Raw genomic sequence first — 5,009 nt, forward strand, 5'->3', positions numbered from 1 at the left:
GATGACCATGGAATCTACATCTAAACTGCAAGTATTTTATCCTTTCGTCCATTTGATAACTGATGCTACCCTGATGACCGAAGATGACTTTGTCGGGTCATCGGGATGACTTTAATCCTGCTACTCTGAGCTCCGATATGTCGAGTTCATTGGCAAAGGTTATACCGATAGAGTTCACAGATTTTCTTCACACTGTTTCATCGGCAAGAGTTAACCCGATCAGTATGAACAAAGGTCAAGTGAATTAGAGGCATAATTCCAACAAAAAAACTAATATTCAATTTGAAGAAATAGATATGTGTTTTCAAAATAAATATGTTTATATAAAGTAGATATTTAATTTGAAGAAATAAATATATTTATATTAAATATATATCTGTTCTTAAAATATATATTTATATCTATAAAAGTCTATTTTAAAATAGGTATGTGTGTCAATGGAGAAGTTATAGAGTGAAGCCGAAGGAAAGGAGGAGGAAAACAATGGCGATCATAAAGTAGAAGAAGATCAGGGATGCAGGCCTGTGGATCATGAAGACTTTCAAACGATAAATATTTTAGAAGAAATTGAAATTGCTAGAGATCTCATGAAAAAACACACAATTATATATAGATTTATAGGGGAAAGGAAGGATAGGGTATCCATTAAACAATGGATTAATATTGAATGGAAGAATGAATGCATTGTAAAATTTATGCCCAAGAATTTCTTTAAAATGATTTTCACCACTGAAGACGAGAAAGAAAGAATTTTGTTGGGATGGATTTGGAAGATGAAGGGTGATCCTTTATACTTGGAGAAATGGTTTCCTAACTTCAATCCTTTGGATTTTCACCCATATGACTCGCCTGTGTGGGTTCAGTTGTACAACTTACTAATCGAATATTGGTGTGAGGAAAGTTTGGAGAAAATGGGAAGGTTGTTGGGAACATTGCTTGAAATTGATGCTAATTTAGTAACTGGCGATCTATACATATACGCTCGATTGAAATTAGTGGAAGTTGGAGTTCTTACAAAAACAATAAAGCTCTGTGCTATGAGGAAGAAATTGATTTAAGATTTGAAAATTGAAGAAGATAAACCTTTTTTCTTAATTTGTAAGTGTAGGGACCACAAGGAGTCAAAATGCATATGGGGGGCTCGTAAGAATTTCATATGGACCCCCAAGAAGGGAAATAACTGTAGAGGCATTGGCCTGAATAAAATAGTTATTTTGATTATGGACATAGGAAAGTGGAAGGAGAAGCCAGACGTGCATGCTCTTTTTGGAGAATATTCAAAGAGGAATGAAATGGTTGTTCCCATTCAAGAATAATACAAGAGAAATGAGGAAGATAAGTAGGTGGAAAATAATGAATCCATCCATAAAGTTGGATATCAGGATAAGGATGTCTCACAAAGGGATTGTGAAGACTTTATGAAGCACAAGGATTTATTTGTATCTATCTCAAAGGAGAATTAGGCTATATCAGGGTATGGCTTGGAGGGTGGGATATAGAGAGGGGTAGTGGATTTGGCTGGAGATTCCTCAAAGGGATTTTTGTTTTTAGATGGAAACTGGTTAGGAGAGGATACCTTAGATAATATTATTATAATATGTTTGAGTTAGTTGGTGGCCAAACAATTAAGCATGACAAAGAGGAGAAGAGGAAAAAGAGCTAATAAACACAAGAGGGAGGATGAGGCCTTGGAGAAGAGTTTCGCAAGTGTGTCAGATTTCTTGAAATCATCCAAGGTAGACAAGGCCTCACTTGGAGGAAGATGAGGATCCTTAAATAAAATTTCAGTGGCCTCATGATCCCTAACAATAAGTGCTTGGTTAAGTGTTCTCTGACCAAAGAAGATACTGACATTATACTTTTATAAGAAACCAAATTTATCCTAGATTCTAAGAGCCTATTTATCAAGTATTGTAAGAGATGGGAGGGTGTTTTCCAAGAAGCTTGTGGACAATTAGGGGGTCTGGGGATTCTTTGGAATTCCAATATTATCCAGTTATCTCTGGTTGATGGAGGTATGAATTGGATGATTGGCAAGGTTTTTCTTTGCACCTCAAGATTAACATTTTATTTTTTCAATATATACAACCCCACCAAAACTATGGAGAAAGACACCCTTTGGAGATTTCTTAACGGCAAGATTGAGGAATTGGGGGACATCAACCTCATCATTGGAGGAGAATTTAATGCCATCCTTAATTCCAGGGACAAAACTGGAGGGATCCTTAAAAATATAAAAAATAATGTCCTATTTTGGAGAAAATGATCTCTTTGATATTGAGCTGAATAATCAGGTGTTCACATGGACTATTAGGAGGGAAGGATTCACGAGTATCACAGAGAAACTAGATCAGTTCTTCTCAAGGAAATATTGGGTGGATAATGAGTTTTCATTCTCATCTCTAATACTTTCTCATTCCTCTTCAGACCATTTCCCAATTCTGAATGAAGGGAAACTTTTCATGCAAGGTTAGCAGGTTAGTTAAATCCAAATAAGCATAAAAGCTAAATGAAAACAACAAGCTAACTAGATTATACCTTGCAAGAGAGGAGTCTCTTTTATTCGTCCGATTGAGCTTGATGAAGTAGATGTACCCTTATTCTCCAGTTGTTTGGATGTTCTCTTCTTGATGGATGTGGAATGCTCTCCAAATGCATAACAAGATTGGTGGATTAGGATTGGATTTGGATTATGATGGATGAGGAATGTATATATTTGGATGAAAAAGGGATTTATCTTGGATGAGGGATTATTCAGATATTATGAGGACATTATGTGGATATGATAGAAGAAGATATAGGAAGAAAGGGGCAGCATAAGATTAGAGGAAGATTCCATTTAGTGATTTGTGAGGAAATGAGACTCCAATTTATAGATTGGAGGAGGCCAATGGAGGGCCAAGATTGATTTTGGTACAAAGGGTTGAGATTGATTTGGGATGGAAGACATGGATCAAAGTGCATGGTGAGAATAAAAAGGAATATAAAACTCCTTGGGGAGGGGAAATAATTTAAAATTCCAAAATAAAGGATGCATGGGGGATTCAAAGAAATTTGAATTTCCTTGAAAGTCTCAATGTTGATGTGACATAAGTGAAGGACTATAAAATTGGAGAATAATGACAAGCATGATTAAGGAAGAATTAATTAGGCTGAGTGGGGATTAGGAAAAGTGATTTGTAGGAATCACATGATTTAAGTTAATTAGTTAGAATTAATTAACTAAGAGGAATTTAGAAGACTTTATGATTTGGTTGACTTTAGAAGAATAAGGGAAATAATTATTGGACTATAGTGACAAGATTGATTAAATTTGATTTAATTAACCTTAAAAAGAAGGGAATTAACACAATTAAATTGGTTAATTATGATGATAGGCTTAAATTAATTAAACATTAATTTAATTAATTTTAGGTGTCTACATTTTGCCCCTCTTTGATATAGCATCATGAAGTGATGTTATATCAAAGAAGAATAAAATATAGTGGATGATGAGGATAAGGACTAGTAGCTTGATTCCCCAATCATGAGATGAGGAAGATTGACGAGGAGGAAGGATGACGAGGAAGTAGTAATATGCCCCCTTGAGAGGACAGGTGGGTTCAAAGAACATGGATGTGCTCTCGCAATGGATTACAAGACTAAATAATGAAAGAATGAAGATGATGAAAGAGGGAATAAATGAATTGGATCCTCTGAGATGGATGAACGAAATGAAGTGGATAGGATTTCTTGTTGTGTAGATATGGAGAGAAAAGCTAGTTTTTAGTATCGCCACAGATTATCTACACCAATGATTATAGGAATCGGGATGTTTTGAATATCTGAGGCTTTGACTAGACTCTCAAATAGTAGGTATCTCTATGTACACAGGTTCACAAACATCGATGATGATGTAAATGCAAGACTGTAAGATCATACAAGAGAAACCATCAAGCATGCCATACCACAAAAACAATGCCCCATTATACACCAACCAAGACATGCTGAGATATAGGATGACTAGTTAAGCCCTAAACAGGTATAGTCTTGGGACACAAGATGAAAATCAAAGTGACAAGCTCAATCATGACATCTTTTTCCAAGAGTGGGACATGGATTTGGTTAGGCTGCCAGATATGGGAAGGATACATCCTGATGGGCAGGAAGATGGATTTGGATAAACTACCAAACAATGGAAGGATGCATCCCGATGGGCAAGGTACAAATAGATTGATAGATGCAAGAGACAAGATGGTTAGCAGGATCTCTAGATGAGAGGATTGCTGCTTGGATTTGATTAACAAAGTGTGGATGGGTGTTTGGATTACATGCAAGTTGTCATAAGCTCAAATAGATGGGAAAATCTCAGTGTGATGGGGGTCATAAATGGATTGGATAAAATGGGAGGGGGATAAATGATTGAATAGGATTGGATGGGATGGAGAATATGATATGATATGATGGGATTGGTTTGTGAATATAGGATAAATGGAGGGGGACCAATGACAAGATCAAGACCATAGGTAGGAATCAGGGATGAATTTGGATAAGATGAGGGATATGAGATGGAGAATATGGATAGGATAGTCAAGACCAAAGATAGGAAAGGAGGATAGATTTAGATAGGATAAGGATAGAGGATAATGGATATGGATAATGCAGATGGTAGGACAACATGGATGAAGCTTTCCCCCAAGTGTAGCATGCATGAAGATGGGGGGACTACACATGATGCTTGTTTTAGGCATCTAGTTCTATGGATAGTATATATGCTATAATAGAGCGAGATGGATAAGAGATGCAAGATGAACTGGGATTGACTTGGTAAATGGGTTGGGATGGGAGACATGGATAGGTGAAAGTTGGATAATTTTGAGGGATGTATGAGCTAGATGTGGATGGTTGATAGGGTGATCCAAGAACTTCAATGAGAAAATCTCATACCAGGCATTGAAGTTTGGATGTGGATTTTGGGTAGCCATGTGACCTCAACATGCTGAGAATGGGGGGTTAAGTTGGGATTAGAT

This window comes from Cryptomeria japonica, chromosome 7, assembly GCF_030272615.1.
Source record: "Cryptomeria japonica chromosome 7, Sugi_1.0, whole genome shotgun sequence".
Taxonomy (NCBI): domain Eukaryota; kingdom Viridiplantae; phylum Streptophyta; class Pinopsida; order Cupressales; family Cupressaceae; genus Cryptomeria; species Cryptomeria japonica.